This window comes from Marmota marmota, unplaced genomic scaffold (assembly GCF_001458135.2).
Source record: "Marmota marmota marmota unplaced genomic scaffold, marMar, whole genome shotgun sequence".
In the NCBI taxonomy this organism is placed as follows: Eukaryota; Metazoa; Chordata; class Mammalia; order Rodentia; family Sciuridae; genus Marmota; species Marmota marmota.
Window position 1 is genome coordinate 15,495,375 of NW_025999999.1, and position 19,380 is coordinate 15,514,754.

At 35.1% G+C, this 19,380-nt stretch overlaps 2 long non-coding RNA genes across 7 annotated transcripts in view; one reads left to right on the forward strand and one right to left on the reverse strand.

The window, feature by feature from the left end:
- LOC125617986 overlaps positions 1-19,380 on the reverse strand; it is a 240,588-nt gene that overhangs the window by 199,666 nt on the left and 21,542 nt on the right. The gene's annotated exons all lie outside the window — the stretch shown is intronic.
- LOC125617987 overlaps positions 1-19,380 on the forward strand; it is a 122,414-nt gene that overhangs the window by 97,398 nt on the left and 5,636 nt on the right. For 2 of the 4 annotated variants that reach the window (XR_007349190.1, XR_007349189.1), the window contains exon 4: positions 61-149. The exons of 1 other annotated variant lie outside the window; for it this stretch is intronic. This is a non-coding gene — a long non-coding RNA (uncharacterized LOC125617987). The remainder of the gene's footprint in view (positions 1-60; positions 150-19,380) is intronic. One more of the 4 variants, XR_007349191.1, reaches the window with a different exon arrangement.

Below are 19,380 nucleotides of genomic sequence, written 5' to 3' on the forward strand. Positions count from 1 at the left end.
CTCTCTCTCTCTCTCTCTCTCTCTCTCTCTCTCTCTCTCTCTCTCTCTCTTTAAAAAAAGAAAGTCTTTAAACAGAAGGAAAATGATAACAGCTGAAAAACTGAATTCCAACCGTGAGTTTAAGAGCACCAGAAATGATAACTACATGGGTAACTATATCATTTTTTCTTACTATTTAGCTTTAAGAATACTAATCTTTTTAAAAATTAATGATGATATAGCTTGAGTTTTACAGCATGTTAGAAGTAAGATGTGTGGCAACATTATATTAAAACCAAGGAAGGGTGAAATGGAAGTAAGCTATTGCAAGATACTTAGGTTTGGAATGTCATAACATCACTTGGAGGCAATGCTAAAGATGTACACTGCAAACGCAAAAGTATCCATTGCCATAAGAAAACAAGGGCTTACAGATAAATAAGTCAATAAAAGAGGTAAAACAGCATCATAAAAATACTCAACTGCTCTAAAACAATGCATAAAATGGAGAGAAATAGGGACAGAAGATGGATGCGACAAATAGAAAATGAATAACAAGATGATAGATTTAAAACTAAGCCTATCACTAATCACATTAAACATAATGTTGGTGTAGGGAAGGAGGAAAGGCGATAAATCAAGACTAAATTCTTGGTTTTGGCATGAGTGACGATGTATCATCTAGAAAGGTGGGAAGGTTTGCAGGGCAGAGTGTCATTTGCACATCTTTACTAAAGAAACCACATAAATTCATGCATCTGAGGGTAGAGCTCACAGGGAGAGGTCTGTATTGGAGACAGGATTTTGGCTGTCAAAAGAGCCTATGGCACTTCAAGCAATAGAACCAGTTAAGCTCATCTAGGAAGTGATGTACTTGGAGATGTTCTTGGCACCACCATTTGGAAGTCTGGTAGTTGGTAAAGACTCTTTGCAGCCAGACTGAGGTGTGGCTATAAAAAATAAGACAACAGGTGAATGTGGTTCTCCAAATCTAGGAAAGAACCTGGTCTTAAGAAGGTGGGCAGGGTCAGTCATGTGAAATGCTGCTGAAAGGTGGAGTCAGGTGAGGTCAGAGACTTGACCATGGATTTATCAACATGTAGAAAGGGGTCGACATTGACATTGATCTTGACATGTTTAAGTATGGGGCATGATTACAGAGCACTTGGAGCAGGCAAGAAGACCATGGGAAGAGTGGAATTGTTGACCAAGGGAATGAATGACTTTATTCTCCTAGGGTTCCAAATTTAACATGACACATTTGAAAGTGGCCAGTCAACTTAAATACAGATGAAAATGTGGCACTGGGGATGTGGCCTATTAATGGAGCGTGCAGCATGCATGAAGCCCTGAGTTGATCCCCAACACTGCAAAATAGTAATAATGTGAATGATGAGAAAGAGAGAGAGAGAGAGAGAGAGAGAGAGAGAGAGAGAGCGAGCGCTTTCACATGAAATCTCCAAACTCAGAAAGTACTTTCAGTATCTAGTTCACTATGTTCCTGAATATATTAAACATTAACAAAAAATGCAGTTATATCTAGGACATTTTTCTGAATCATGGGCACAAAGCCATATAAACATAGATCGTACACAGAAACTGTTTTCTTTTGATTTAAAATCATCGTTCTCCCCAACCACACAGTAAGTATAATCAATTGTTATTAGAAGTTGACTTCCCCAACATTATCTGTTTAGACTACCATTCATTAGAACTCTGTAAAACAAAGTATGTCATTGTCTAAAACAGCAATAAGCCCAAAATGCTAAAGAACGTTCCAAGGCAATTTGGTTTTATGACTCATGTCTAGTTCGAAGTCACAGAATGACATAACACCTCAAGTGGCCTGGAAGGCGTAGTCAAAGCAGAATGATAAAAAACTAGGACCAGTGAAAATCTGGCTAGTATCTAAAACAAAGAGCTAAAACAACAGTCAGGAACAAGCAACACATATCAATATCAAGAAAGCTACAGCTCCCCAGAAGAGATACTTTGCTCTCTGACAAATTTGTCCTAGCAAAAGGGAGATAAGTGTTAGGGAAAAGCATTGCAAAACATTCAAGCTCTAAATGTAGAAATTTCAACTGCAAAAATCTCTTGGTTCCTACAGTGCCTCGAAGAAAAGAATTGGTGGCAGTTAATCAGGTTAACTTCCTTGCCAAACTTCAAAGAATCTGGATCTTAGGAATTTTGCTAATAGTTATTAAATGTTGCTATATGATGGCACTACATTTCTCCTTGATATATGTCATCTCATTTACTCTTCACAGAAGCCTCATGAAGCAAGTACTATGGTCATTCCATTTTTCAGTTCAAGAAATCCAAGGTCAGCATGTTTATGGGACTTGATCAAATTTATACAGCTAGAACTTAGCAAAGTTGTATTTGTTTCTAGGCAGCCAATATCTCCTCTCTCAACCCCTAAATTCCCACTGATTAAAAATCCACAGCTATTATATTTTCTACATATGGCTACCCTGCCATAGTCATCTAGAAATTGCGACAAATTTTAGCTGATGCTTGCCATTAAGTATCCACTGACTTTGAAACCGTCATTTAATCTGAGACTCCGCTCATTAGTAAATGGAAACAATACTGTCAGAACATATTTTATGGCAATCCAGTGAAATAACAATATGAGGAATTATTAGTGCTATTATTTTTGCCAGTTTTCTTCTCTCTCTAAAACGCTTCACTAGATTCTACCTACAAAATGTAGAAATCAAATACTTCATGTCTACATTATCCTAGAATCCTGACTGATTAAGTAAGTGGTTATGGTTTGGATGTGAGGGGTCCCCCAAAAGCTCATGTATGAGGCAATGGAAGAACATTCAGAGGTGGAATGATCAGGTTATGAGAGTCTTAATCCAATCAGTGAATTCATCCCTTGACAGGGATTTTCTGAGAGGACTGAGGCAAGCAGGGTCTGGCTGGAGGAGGTGCGCATTAGGCGTGTGCTTTTGGGTACACAGTTGGTGAGCTGAGTTAGGTTCTCTCTCTGCTTTTGATCATCCTGTGAGCCACTTCCCTCCACCACACTCTTCTGGCATGATATTCTGCCTCACCTCCAACCCTGAGCAACAGAGCTGGCTCTCTACGGACTGAGACCTCTGAAACCGTGAGCCCCTAAATAAATTTTTCCTCTAAATTGTTCCTGTTGGGTCTTTTAGTCACAGCAGTGAAAAAAAAAAGACTGAAATATGAGTGCTTTCCATTCTAGCAGGACATATAAGGAAACAGTGTTTCTATTCTTTTTTTAGGGGAATCTGGACACACCTATCAAATTACAACAGATCTCATTTTTGACCCAGAATTCCCGTCTTTTTCTAACAATAAAACTCAAGGAAATCATTCAAAGGAGACAAAAAAAAAAAAAAAAACCAATATATACAGCAAGTTTTTTCTTATGGTTTAAAATAAAGAATATCAAAGTAACAAAAAAATCTTCCATGCATTGCAAAGGGATGAAGGATACCAGGGCTAGTAGGATACCAGGATGATGGAATATTACCCAACTCAATAAAAATTTACATTTTAAATGTCGAAGAAATATCATGAAATGAGATTAAACAAGAAAAGTGGAATAGAAAATTATACATACACAATAATTATGACCATACATGGAAAAAATTGGAAAAGAATTCACAAAATTACAATTCATTGTAGTTTTGAGGATTTTTTTTGCCTCATTTCCACCAATCTTCTTTAAAATATTTATTTTCTATAATAATATTCTAAAATTTAAAATACAGATAACAGTTTTCTGTACCCTCCTCACAACAGAAAAATAAAAAAGCTTACTTCCAACTCTTCCTTTATTCCTATCTACTAATCTGGCAAAGTGCTGCCGTCTGTTTCTGGTAGACCTGCCTTTGGTATACAAAGTCAATTAGGTCAACTAGTGTTATCTGGCCTTACCTCGGCACTGAAGTGCAATTCCGACCCACCTGATATCACGTGGCTGCTGTTAGGCTATTATCAGCAATTCTTCCAGAATCAGAATCATGCCCATCTTTCACTCATTTAATAAGTAATTATTCAATCTTTACTTTGCTGCAGGTACTGAAGATTCAATAATGAACAAAACCCCATTCCCTGTGCTCATAGAAGTCACTGATATTGTCTGTAACATTTTAAATTTTTAAATGAGGATATATTTAACATCATTTTTCAAAAGGAGAGAATAAAACCCAGCCATATTCCATATCCTAACACAATGTTCTTTCTGGTATATTGTCCTCCTGTCTTTGTCTTCATGCATACATATTTTATAAGTTTATAATTACAGTGGAAGCAGTAAAGTATGATTCTATGTTCAGAATTTTACATCAGAATCATAAAGATTTTTTCCAGTTTTCTACAAAGGCTTCATAATGATCTTTTTTTTTCTTAGTTTCCTAGAGTCGACCAAATATCCCATAGTTTCTTTGTCCTCCAATTTCTGGGTATTTATCCTATTTTCAGTTTACTTTATAATGTAGATAATACCAGGAGAGAAGAAAAAAGAATGCATCTGGCTCATTGCAGCCTGATCTGTATGAACCTCTCAAGAGTCTCTCATTTTCCGGGATTGATTTTATGCTCAGGTCAGGCTAATTCTTGGAGGATCCCAAATCTCTAAGCTACAGCCCTCTGCAGATGCTCTTGACCCTGCCCATTAGTGCTTTTCCCCATACTTGATTTCTCAATCTCCCAAGTCTTTGTCAGGCAACTCCCTCCTCATCTGTGTTTTAATGCTTATGTTCTCTCCAAAACTTATGGTGAAACTTAGTCCCCAAATGCAACAGAATTAAAAGGTGGAGGCTCCTAAAAGAAAGTGGTCAGTCCCCAGTGGCTTCTTCCTCAAGGATGAGATCAACACCTTATAAAATGGCTGGAAGAAACTAGCCAGGTACTTTCTTTACTGTCTCCTCTGCCACCCTTTGAGCTCTCTGCCCTTCTTCCTTCTTTCATCTGAGGAAGTGCACCAAGCAGACAATAAGTCCTCACCAGACACCAAGTGTGGGCACCTTGATCTTGGACTTCCAGTCTCCAGAACTGGAGGAAATACAATTCTATTGTTCACATCAATGTTTACAGAAGCACAATTCACAATAGCTAAACTGTGGAATCAACCTAGCTGCCCTTCAGTAGATGAATGGATTAAAAAAATGTGGCATATATACACAATGGAATTTTACCCAGCAATAAAAGAGAATAAAATCATGGCATTAGCAGATAAATGGATGGCATTGGAGAAGATAATGCTAAGTGAAGTTAGCCAATCCCCAAAAAACAAATGCTGAATGTTTTCTCTGATATAAGGAGGCTGACTCAAGTGGGTTAGGGAGACGGATCATGGGAGGAATAGACGAACTCTAGATAGGGCAGAGAGGTGGGAGGGGAAGGGAAGGGGCAGGGGGTTAGCAATGATGGTGGAATGTGATGGACATCATTATCCAAAGTTCATGTATGAAGACACGAATTGGTGTGAACATACTTTATATACAAACAGAGATATGAAAAATTGTGTTCTATATGTGTAATAAAAATTGTGATGCATTCCGCTGTTGTGTATTTATAAAATAAAAGCAATTTTAAAAAATAAATAAATAAATCCCCACTCTCTGGTAGTAGTAACATAATACACTCAAATATCATCTTATAAGCCTCAACTGATGTATCAATTTCTATATGGGAAACTTTTTGGAACCTTAATTAAAGATTATGTGCCAGTATCATAACCTGTCACCTACTTGCTAACCCAACAATCCTGAAACTTAGTATGTAATATTCCATGTGCCTCAATTAGTTTCCTATATCTACTGCTAGACTGTAAATTCCGTGAGGGATATGTCCTTCTTTTTTACCATCTATTATTTTCCCCTTCTGTTCTCTTCTTTCTTCATAAGACACTTGCTTTTATTTTTTATTATTAAGTATTCTATACGTTCAAAATAGTATATGCAACAGATGTCAATAATAAAACTTAGTAAGATGAATATACATATACCAATCACCTAGTACAGTCTTGTGGTTGTATTGATTAGTGTCTATAGCAATATTTTTAATAGAATCAGTCAAAGAAGTATTCTGTTCTTGTTCATGATTTTTCACAGGAATACTTTTAAGTCTCAACAAATAACATTTATTAGGTGAGGAAATTTACCTAACCCTAACTTCCTTGAGATAATGAATTCATCAAATGTTTCTGCTGTTTCTACTTAGATATGGGTTTTCTTCTTTAATCTGTTAATCAGGTGATTTACATTTTAATATTTTTTTTTCTAAAATTAAAATAACCTTGCATTTCTAGGATTTAGCCTAGATTAAGAGGTGTATTTTTAATGCATTGCTGAATTCAGGATGCTAATATTTTGTTTAAAATATTTCATGCATATCGATGAGTGAGATGAACCTATAATCGTCCTTTCTTGTACTATCCTTGTTTGGTTTTAGTATTGAGATCATATTAACCTCACAAGGAAAAAAAATACCTTACTAACTCAGTCTCCTTATTGGAAGATTTATGTAGTATTGGGTATAAGAATCCTTCAAATGTCTTGTAGAATTCATCTATAAAAATGTTGAGGTCTGAAATTGTCTCTGAAACAAACATCACTAATTCAGTGACATTGTCCTGCGTAGTTTACTCATTTTATCCATTTAAAAAAATTCATTGGCATAGTTGTTTACATGCTTTCACCATCTTTTAAAATCATTACTTCATGTTTAGCTATGGCTTTTTTAAATTCCTAATTTATGTCTCTTCATATTTTTTAGATCTTTGTCAGTTCTTTTTAGATGTGTTGATTTTATCAATCTTTAATTAAAAATAAAATATTTTGGTTTTGATAACTCTATTTGTTTTCTCTTTCATAAATTTCTTCTTCTTTTTTTTTTTCAAGAACAGTGGCCAATTTATTATTAACGTGGCTTATGTTCCTAACCTTTAGTTTCAGAGATGATAAAATAGTTTGCACCAGGTGGCTGAGTCCCATGGAGGACTTCCTCTACCTTTTTAAAACTCCTTTATTGAGATAGAAATTATATGTCATATAATTTACTAATTTAAAGTACACAATTCAATGTTTTTTAATATGTTCACAGATAATGTGCAATCATCACCCACAGTCAATTTTGGAACATTTTTATTGTGTAAAAAAAAAAAATCCCATACTCTTTAGTTATCATCCCTTATACACATGTCCTACCTCTTGTCCCTTAGATTTCTACCCAGCCCTAAGCAGTCACTAATCTATTCTCTGTCTGTATGCATTTGTTTATTATGAACATTTCATTTAAATGGAATCATATAATATATGGCCTTTGCATATGTTTTTTTTTTTCATTCATTTAACATCAGATTACCCAGAACTGAAAAGAAACATTGAGCTTCAAGGAGATTTGAACCATTAATTATATGAATTTAGAACAGACAAAGAGACATGAGCAAAAATTAATAAAGAAAGTGGAATAGATTCAACATGCATCTTTTGAGATCTCTAGAAGATTAGGAGAAAAATATGCATTATTTGAAGAGAGAATGGCCAAGAATTTTCTGGAATTGTTTAAAGGTGTACATTTTCAGATTGAGGAAGTAAAGAAGTTTCTTTTTGATGTGGTATGCATCTGGAATCCATTTCTTTTATTGAATGAATAATGTTCTATTGTATGACAGGACACATTTAGTTTAAGCATTTATCAGTTGATGGACATTTAAGTTGCTTTACTTTTTAATTCTCATGAATAATGTTGCCATAAACATTTGTGTATGTGTTTCTGTAGATATATTTTCATTTCCCTTGGTTATATACCTAGGAGTAGATACCATTTGTCATTCTACTGAGGTTAGAGAACTTATTTTGTACTATTTGTATTGTTTTAAATTATTGAGGTCTGTTTTGTGGCCCAGCATCTGCCATATCTTAGAGAATGTGCAGTTGAAGAGAAGGTACAGCCCCTTATTGGATGGTGTGTTCTATAGATGTTCACTAGGTCTAGTTGGTTTATAGTATTGTTTTCTATTTCCTTTTTGATCTTCTGTGTAGTTGTTCTATTCATTATTGAAAGTAGGGCATTAAAATCACCTACTATAATTTTTGAATTGACAATTTCTCTCTGTTTTCATTAGTTTGTGCTTCATGTATTTTGCAACTTTATTACGAGATGCATTAGATGTTCGTAATTTTTATATATTCCTGGAAGAGCAAAACTTTTGTTGGTATAAAATGTTCCTCTTAATCTCTAGCATCATTCTTGTTTTAAATCCTATTTTTATCTGATATTAATGTAGCTATACCAGCTTTTCTGTGGTTTACATGATATGTCTTTTTCTACCTTTTTAATATTTTAATTTATTTTTTTAGATTTAATTTTTAAATCTATTTGTATCTTTGGAATCAAAGTGCATCTTTTGTAGATGACATGTGGTTAGATCTTATATTTTTTTACTCAATCTGATAATATCTCTTTTTTTAAAAATACCAAGGAATCTCTTAATTTTAATTAGATTGTTTAACCCATTCACATTTAATACTATATATTGATATGGTTAGATTTGTGTCACCATTTCACTTTTTGGGGTTCTAATTAGTTATACATGACAGTGGAATGCTTTACTCTTCTTTTTTACTTTTGTGATTTACTTTCGTTTTTCTTTCTCTGATTTCTTAATTAGATGCTATCATATTAATCTTTGGCCTTTTTCTATTCTAATAGAATTACTTCTTCCAGAATTTTTTCCTGAATTCCATAATAATTACTATTTGACCCATTGGTCTTTCTAGACTTGTTTAAAAATTTATTTTTATTTCTTGGCAGTGTTGCTAATTTATACATGAATTATATAATATATAATTATATTATACTATATAACACACACAATGCCTATATGATATACATTGGGGGATTGGTTGACAGTTTTTAATCAATATTTCCTGTATTTTAAAATGACATGTGTTTTCTAATTATTGGGGTATATTCTATATGCTCATCATATCAAGCTTAATAACTGCAATGCTTAAATCCTTCCTAGTCTTTCAAAATTTTATCTACTTGATATATCAGTTACTGATAGAGAATATTGGAATTCATCACTTCTTCAGAGTTCTGGCAATTTTTGCATCATATATCATGTAGCTATGATATGAGTTTGTATTACCTCCTTGATTGACATTTTTCTCATTATAAAGTGACTGTCTAAATCTTTAACCATACTTTTTCCCTTGAAATTTATTTTGTCTGTTGTTAACAGATACAAATACAACCGTTAGTTGTATTTACGTGTTACTCTTTTTACACTAACTTTCAACCCTCCCTGTGTTTACTGTGGGTTTCTTGTAAACATGCAATTGCTTTCTGAATTTTTTTGGTCATCTTTGCTATTGTTTTCACTTATTTTTTAGCTTTGTTTTTGGCATCATGTCTTGTGTTATTGCCCTACGCTTACACAGTTTTACTTTTTCTTCTCTTGCTTTCCTTTGCTGTACTTATTGATTTGGATGTTTGTTCTTTGTCCTGTAGACTTTTAGACTTTAAAAGTAAATATCTTCACTTTACTATTAAACATAAAAGAATCCTTAATCTTAATCATCTGTCACAAAAACCAACTATTATGCTAATTTTGCTCATGATAAAAGCCACCTCTTGTTTTAATTAGCTCTCAATATTTAACATCAGTATTATTGAGTTTAATCAATATTTTCTTCACATGTTCAAATGTTTACTCTCTACTTTGGACAACATTCCTCATATCTTATACCTTTCTCTTGGATCATTTCCTACTGTGCATAATAAAAGTGGTACTAGTGGTACTAGTAAACTCTTTAATTTTTCTAAACCTGCCTTGATCTTCATCTTGTTTCTGAAAGTAGAGAATTATAGATTGTTGCTCATTTTTTTCCCTCATTACTTTGAAGCTAGTCCGACCCAATAGTCATTTCTTTAACCTTCTGTTTTCTCTGGCTGCTTTTATAATATTTCCTTTACAATAAAATTACAAAAAGCCTCAAAGGCAAAGTGCTTATATGTGAACATAGTTTTAACCATTCTCCATTGGACTTTCTCAATCTGAAAATGTACAACTTTAAACAATTCCAGAAAATTCTTGGCCATTCTTTCTTCAAATATTGCCTATTTTTTCTCCATAATCTCCTTCTAGAGGTCTCAGAGGATGCATGTTGAACCTATTCCACTTTCTTTATTAATTTTTGCTCATGTCTCTTTGTCTGTTTGTCCTAGTCCATATAATTAAAGGTTCACATCTCCTTGAAGCTCACTGTTTCTTTTCAGTTCTGGGTAATCTGATGTTTAACCAATCCATTTTAGTTGACATATAATTATTTCTAGAAATTCAATTCTTTTTCCCAGTGTTTCTGGTCATTTAAAGATAATTTCCAGTTCCTGATTATGACTTCATTTGCTCTTCTATTTTCTTATATAAATTAAGCATACCTATTTTGCATTCTATATTAAATAATTAAATCTAATGGGTCTGACTCTGTTTTTTTTCTATTTTCATTTATTGGATTGCCTTTCACTCATGGACACCCTGTTTCCCTTTGTGTAGGACTTATTACTATTATGATGATGATTATCACAAATTCACATTCTTGAGTCTCTATTTACAGGAGTTCTTTTGTCTTGTTTTAGTTTTGCAGGGCTGGGGATTGAACCCAGGACCACAAGCATGCTAGGATTCTAAGTTTCTCTGAGAATATTTACATTTTTTTCCCTACCAGCTACCTGAGAACAGTACCATCTTTGCCATTTTAAAGTAGAAGTACCTATTGGGGCTTGTCAGTCCTTAAATATGAGAGTCAGTCTCTAGCTCCTCCTGAGGTCTCACCTTGGGTCATAGATTCTCAAGGGAAACTTTCCTCCACCTTCAGTCAAGGCCAGTGCTGGAGCAGATGGGATCTCTCCTTTCTATCTCTGTGCAGCATGTTCTTCAAGCTGGTTTTCCTATGCATCCTTCATGGTTTCCTGCCTGCAGAGCAGCTGTTTTGCTCACCTTCAGCCAGTTATGGCCCCATTGTTTCCCTGAGCTTTCTGTCAAACTTGATGGTCCTTTTAAAATTTCATTTTTAGGTGACAGTTGCTTTGTAGGAGGAGAGTTTCTGATTCTCATCACTGTCATACTTCCAGAATGAGAGCCATTAGCACCAGCTTTCCTGTTTACTGTTAAATCCTAGTACCTAGCACAGTGCCTGGCATAGAGCAGACACAATATGAAAATTTATAAATAAATAACATAATTAGTTAAAATCGATGATTTTGTGTGTGCAACTTTTTTGCTTCTGGATTATTTCTCTGGGATCAGTTTTGACAGTGTGGGTTTCTATGTTTAAGGTATGAGTAATTGAATGTCTCTGACTGTACACACTGCTATGTTACTTGCCAGAAAAGGTGCACAATATTCAGAGGTAGGTTCATATGCAGAGTAGGTATGCTTTACATTTTTGCCACTTGATCAATAATTTGTTTCATCCCATCCCTGTGGATATGCCCATCATTCAACCCCGTCTGAGCACTCTGTGCTTCCCCATGACCTCTAGAGCACTGAACAGAATGCTCTGCAGACCAGTTTGCTTTGCTGCCAATTCTCACATTATAGGACACAAACATTCACTTGGCTCTTATTCTGTGATGCAAGAATTTGAAAGGCAGGTTAATTAGTATGAAAGAAGCATTATTTTTTCCTCGTGAGACATGACTTCATTGCTTAGCTAAGGTTGCATCCTATTCTTAGTTTCTTTTCTGCTCAAATATACACTTACGGAATTTAGATAGAGAAAAACACAATCCCTCTAATGTTCCTTATAACCATTTTGACCATGAAAGGTTAAGTACTTCCATGGGCAACTTGAATTTATGTGACTAGAATTTACACACACAATAAACCGAGATCACTCTTCTCATCTGCACTAATGGGATGATATTTTCCTAAAGAAGAAAGGCTCCCCTGTGTATTAATTAGCTTTGGTACTCATTGATATAGACAAGAATGTCTCCGGGGCCTGATGTGTCCTTATTATACAACTAGAGTCTAGAAAATCAATTTCAGAGTAACTATATATGGGAATAGCTTCCCTGGAGTTTTAGAAAGATGCAACTGGGTTCTGAGAAAGTCATTCTGGGATATGTGTGCAGACAGCATGATATAGACATGCTCAGGGTGTTTCTGCTGAATGATTTAGTTTAAGTGTGACTTATCTCCCACCAAACTCATGCTGAGGTTTAATTCCTCAGTGTAACAGTTTTGAGGTGGTGGTGGATTTAAGGAAGGTGACTGGGTCACATGGGCATCATCCTCCAAAGGAATTGATGCCCATCTCCCAAGAGCATGAATTGTCTTACAGGATTGTTTATTATGAGGAAGGGTGTTATAAAGCAAGCATCTTCCTTGGTTCACTCTCTTGCTTCCTCCCTTGGCATCTGACCTCTGACTTTCTAATGGGATGGTATCACACATGCTTTCTCTGTGTGATACCATCTGCCATGTTGTAATGTAGCATAAGGCCCTCACCAGAATGCAGCTACCGATCCTGAACTTTCTGCCTCCAAAACTGAGCTAAACAAACCTCTTCCCTTTATTAATTACTCAGCCTCAAGTATTTTGTTACAGCAACAGAAAATGGATTAAGACACTGAATTGAATGTAAACAAATTAATATATAGGCAAAGGGTATTCTTTATGTTTAGCCTAGAGGGATCTGATGGTTCAGAGACCATGTTATCTTTCTTAGGATTCCAGGGTTCCTGGGAGTAAGAACTACTTCATCATAGGTCACTTTCCTTCTTTGACTGCTAAAATAATCTACCGGACCAGGACAGCTTAGAATTCCGTTGTTTTATTAGCATACCCTCATGTCCAATTCTCATTCAAGAGTCCAGACCCAAGCTCAATATTCAGCCTCATATCTCTTTTTCAGGTTTGGATCACTAATCAAGGACAGAGCTGGAATCTGAATCCTCAGAGTGGTTGTCAATAAGTTGTTTGTCAAGGCTAGTATATTAGGATAGTTGTTACCAGTCACTGAAACAACTTCCAAATCTCAGTAGCTCAAATATAACAAAGAAAATAACCTCACTCAGGTCAGGCAATTCTTCTTGGTGGCTCTCCTCCAAAAAAATAAATAGGAAATCAAGGTCCTACCCTCTTGTAACTCTGTCATCCCTTTAGATCTTCCTCAAAATCCTTGGTTGGGTTTTCTATATTCACACAGTGAATAAGAAAAAAAATGGGTGAGGAAGGTCTCATGGGTGGTTTTATACCAGGCCTGGAAATGGCCTACATCACTTACATCCATCTACATTCTCTTGATCAGAATGGGCAACGTTGCCTTCAACAAGCAGCAAGAAGGGCTAAGTTCTGTGCGCAGGAGGAGGAGACGGCATTAGTAAGCTATGGGTCACTGTCTGCCACAGCAGATTTGTGCCAGGTATACTTACAATAGATATGGGTCCAAATGGAAAACCCAAGATCCTAAAAAAGGTAAACTAGAGAGTTTTACTTATTTATATTATTAAAAATTTGACAGTGTATTTTAAAATTCAGAACAATGGAATTAGATGAAATAATCAGGAACCCATCAAACGAGGAAAGCAAAATTCAATGGAATGTGATAAAACAAAAGATAGCATTCAAAACCTATAAGATTGATGGTAACAAACCAAATTTAGAAACTTAGTGAAAAAAATTTATTGAATTTTGTAGGAGGATGGAAAAACCTTGAATAAAATGGGAGGTATGTGCTGCTACTTAAGATGAGAACTCAGCATGTCAAACATGCCCTTTAATCCTCAATTAATCTTTGAAATCACTAAAGTACAAAATATGATGAGCATTTTTTAAACTTCATATGAATAGAGGAATAAATCAACTAAAACAATCATCTAAAAGAATAATGAGGACTTTGACCTACCAAATTCCAAGTCTTGCTGTAATGCCATAATAATTAAAAGGATATGAAGCTAAAGCAAAAATACACCATAGATGAACAGAATAAAACAGAGAACTATGGAATGATCTTATATATACATGGGAACTAGTATAAATGCTATCACAAATCAATGAAGATGATGAGGAATGGATAGACTACTCAATCACTTTGTACTAGGGGAAAAAATAGGATTCTTACATTATATCATATACATCAAAAAAATGTACAGGTATATTTTTAAAATAACATGAAAACAAATTCTTTAAAATCCTTACTGTGGACAATATAGACTATGGACAGAATTTCTAGTTGTTACAAATATTTAATGCATACTAAGCATTTGCCACAGATTAAAATTGACTATGTCAAAATTAGAATTCTTAATATAAAAAAGTACATCTCTAACCAGGTCAAGTGCCGGGCAATGAAGCAGCAGGAACATTTGCAAAACATGTTAGCAAAATATCCAGAATAGCTAAGGAAATCAAAGAAATTAACAAGAATAAAACCACATAATTAAAAATAAATGTGGGCAAGAAGTACGACTAGGCAGTTCACAAGAATGGAAATAGGAGTAACCGATAAGCATATGAAAAGGTGCTCAACTTCACTAATAACCAGGGAAGAGAAAATTGGAGGAATAATGATATATTATTTTTCACACAATAGAATGTCTAACAACAGCGAATGGCAGCAAAGATATGAATAGTGGTCCTCTGATAGCTTATTAATAGAAGGTCAGATTGGTAGGATTGCATTGTAGGCTGACCTGGTAAGATCTATGAAATTGAACTGTGATACTCTGTGGCTCCTTCCCCATGTACTTCCAGGGATCCATCATAAATATGATTACATATGAAATACAGGTTCACGTGAGTGGACATTCACCACAATTTTTGTAAACGTGAAGACACTGAAGCATTTAAATGTATAAAAATAATTTAAAAAATTGAATATAGTAATGTTTCATGAATCAGAAAACTATACAGCTGTCACATTTCTCTAAACCCACAAATATGTCAATGAAGAGACCTTGAAAACACAATAACACTGAATAAACCAGAATGGGATAGACATATGACACTATTTAGATAAACAGAATTACAAACAATATAATTTATACAGTTAGTGGGTGGACACACATGCAAATCAGATTATTTTAAATGTGATAAATGAGCATATATTAAGCTCGCAATAGTTACTGTCTCTGGAGTAAAGGGCAGAGAAATAGTCGAAGATGGTACATCCAAGGGCTTTGAACTATTTTAATTTAAATACATAGTATTTTCATAAAGAAAGTGTGGTTAGAGTAATATATGTTTTAGTAATATGCTTATTGAGTAAAAATATGATATATGTATGTGTTCGTATACATATATATGAAATATATATATATATTTCATATATATGTAACAACTACATATATCATATATATGTAAAAAATGCCAAGTTCTCCTTTAAAAAGGAAAAAGAAAATGAAGCCAGAAAAGCTCCAGTAGATATTAAAAAATATTTCAAGCCTATAATAATTAAAACATGATGTATTAGCATAAAAAGATACTGATAAAAATCAATAAAATGAAATACAGAGCCAGGACAAGGTTTTATAAAATATCAGAATTTAGTAGATTATGAAGCTAGCATTGGAAGAAACAAAATATTATTCAATAAGTGTTAGGGAATGAATTAACAGTTTTTTCAAAAGATAGATCTTTATACCAAGCAAGAAAAAACGGATTAGTGAAAATATATTACAGATTGAAGAAAATATGAAGTGATCAAATTTGATTTTGAGACAGATTTTCCAAGTATAAAACAAGTAAAATAAAAATCACGAAAGAGAAGAATAGATTATTGGACTAAAATATAGAAGTTCCTGTGTCTCAAATAATGCCAGAATTACAATAAAAAAGAAATATTTGCCTCATATATGATAAATTAATAAAAACTTTAATATAGAAGAACTTAAAATTAATAAGAAAAATAGAAATGCCTAAATATAAAAATGCACCTAGCACATAATTTATAAAAGAGTATATTAATGCATAATACACTTATAAAAATTATTCTAGCTAACTTATTAGGAATTAAACATGCAAATAATTTAAAATATTCGTTATTGGAGAAGTGCAGATAAACATGTCCAGTCCACATGTACACCGTGAAAAGGAACAGGTGATAACTTTCTGGGGATTATTTGTCAAGAAAGAACCAAACCTTAAGTTATCCCATACATGTTCATCTAGCAATCCGAATCCTAGATTTTACCCCAAGAAAACAATTATGGATGTGTACCAAAATACCACAGGAATTAGCAGAAGAAATAAAAGGAAAGGAGAGGAGTAGAAGAAGGAACAAAGAAAGAAACAATTTAATGGTAACAAAAAAGAAATTATTAAGTGATACTTTGAATATTCCAGTTAATGTTCATTGAAATGAAAAAGTGCGGACATCAGGTTTCCTAAGCTGCCCTGGTTCTGCTTCCAGCCAGGATGATGTCACAGGCCCATCCAAAGAACTGCAGCGTGCACATTCAGAACGTTCACCATAACAAGTTCATGCACTGGGCAATAAAATAAGCCTGGATAAATTTTGAAAGATAGGCAGTAGTATATTCTCTGACCACCACAGAATTAATTGAAAAACCAATAACAACGAGTCATCCAGAAAATTCCAAAATATCTGGAATTTGAATAACCTACATCTAAATAACACACACCACACACACACACACACACAAAAGAAAGAAATAAGAGAAGTTAGATGCACATCAGACTGAATGATAATGAAATATCATGGAGTGCTCAGTGCTGCCCAGTACACAGAAGGAAGTTTATACCTTTAAGTGTCTGGATTAGAAAAGAAGAAAAACTTGAAATCAACTATATAAGTCTCTACCTTAAGGAGCTGCGGAAAGTAGAGCAAACCCAAAATAAGTAGAAGGAATGAGATAATTAAGAGCAGAAATCAATAAAACAGAAAATAAACAGTAGAGACAATTAACAAAGTCAAACTTTCATTTGGGAAATTACATAAAAAGTTAAGAAATCTCAGCAAAAATAGTTTTAAAAGAAAGAAGAACACAAAATATCGATATTGGAAATGAAAAGGTGCATTACAGTACAATCCTGCAGATAAGAAAAATATAAGAATGGGAAATTATGAACAATAATATACCAGTAAATTGAACAACCTAAATGAAATGGAAAAATTCTTGAAAGATAGAACTTAGAAAACAACAACTAAAAAAAAAAAAATCTAATTCCTTTATCTCTTAAAGAAACAAATCTGTAATAAAAACCAACAAACAAAAACTTGCCATTAATTAAGGATCCTCCAAACTCTTGGAAGACCTAACAACATAAAATAATGACTATCGTAGCAAAGCTGGAAATCAAGAGGAAGGGATTCTTTAGGTGCCTGAAATGAAGAGGAAATTCAGAGTATCCACAGGCATGAAGCTGTGGGTTCTGGGACCCAGGTCTGGGCTTAACACTGTGGAGTGTTAAGGGTTCAGAAGACAATTATGAGGAACAGACCTGGTGTTCTCACGAGGCTGTAGATGAGTCCTTGCCTGAGACCTGAAGTCATGAAGGGCTATTCCCACTCCTGAAATGAGAATTAGAAATAGCTTGCCACTAACCCAGGAAGGATGGATGGAGTTTGTAGAAAACCTGGGGCCATAATCCTAATATTTTTTCTTATGTCCCTCCTCCTTTTATTCTTGCCATAGTTATTTATATATTGGTATTTTGAAGGAAGACTTGTGTTAGGGAGAATCATTCCCAAGGTCTACCCATCCCCAGCTTTCTGAAAAGAAAAACTTCTAAGAAGTGTTTTGGAGACTTGAAGGAAGCCACTGCTTTCCTCAGGAAACAATAAAACCTCTTTTGCATTTGTATATTGATTGCTCACCCCAGGCAAGAGGAGAGGTAAGAATTATATTTCAAGCAAGTGAAGTATCCAGCAAATGGATATTTCTGTTGGTTTCAAGGCCACTGAAGGAGAAAGGTGGGTGTGAGGTGCCTCGAGTTAGGCAGGGAAGAGGATAGAGGAAGGAGAGACAGGGTGCAATGCTTCTGCAGAGATCCAGAGCCAGCCGGTGGATCCCCAGATGGGGTGTAAATGTGGGATGCCTTTGAATGATAGGCTTTCACTGCTGAGTTTTGAAAAGCAAGGAGGCATCTTTCTGTGTGAGGACGTCACTATAGGTGTTGAGGCAAAACTGGGTCACCTGACTGTACTGCACCCATGGCCTCTGTAAGCTAAGGCCCAGGCCCTTCCCCCCTTTCCAGGCACCATCTAAGCCCCTCAGAATTGTCATGGTTCCAAAGAATCGACATTGAACTTGCTAAAACACAACAGAGACAGAAACACTTGAATACTTTCATGGATGGGAGTTCAGACTGTTTCACTTATTAAGAAAAATGAAATAAAACGTGACTGCTCTTAAATGCTGAGGTGGGGATTCATATTCACTTTTCAGATGAAGATGCATCCATTCCCATCAGGAAAGGCAGAAGTCACTAACACCCTCTTAACTGTGTTTTTTCCCCTGGAAGTTTTGTAGGGGACAGACAAAGCAGGGCACCAATGATAGCAGGAAACAGTTTTATTTGATTGCAGCCGGGCTCAGAGGGCACTGCTTTTGCTGTAATCAATCCCCTGAACCCCGAGTTCAGGGAGTTTCAGCACTTCATACCCAGTGGGTAAGGGGAGGGGCTCAGAAGTTCAGTCTGCAGCGCACATCAAAGCAGCTTTTTCTTTCACTGTTCTGGGCAAGTTAACACTTCAAGGACAACGCCTGAGAAGAGGAGAGTTTCTTTTTCTCTTTCTTTCCTCCCCCTGCCAGCTGTTACCATGGAGCCCAAGTGGTAACTTCTCTTAGAAATGTAGACATCTCTGGGAAGCTCCAGCTCAAGGCCAGAGTTAAAGGAACTGACTTTTTTTTTTTTTTAAATCACATTTTGCATTTGCAAACACGCTCTACAAACTACTATACTGGATACATGTTTGTGAAAAACTAGTAAAGGGGTGTTCGACACCTGGAGTGCTTGTTGATTTCTTCCAGGCCAGTGGCCATGTTAGATAGAGCAACAGGAAAACAGGAAGTTTACCTACATTGAACTTTTTTGTAGAGACTCTTTTGCTGATTGTCCTAAAATCAATTATGGTGAAGATTTCTGGAGACGCTTAGTTAAGATTTTCTGTGGAGGAGGAGGTGCCATTACAGGAGTTAAAGGAACTGTCTTGGAAACATTTTAAGGAACAATCTTGAGCATTCAAGTCCCTGAAGAGTGTCATCCTTTAAAAGGGCCATACTCTGGTAATCAAGGCAACTTCCTTGGCTTGAGTCAGTTGACTCTGCTTAGCTTTTCTACCTCCTAAAGGAATATATTCTAAAACTTCTCCAAAGGAGCTGAAAAAACGGAGGAGGAGGAGGAGAAGGAGGAGGGGGAAGAGGAGGAGGAGG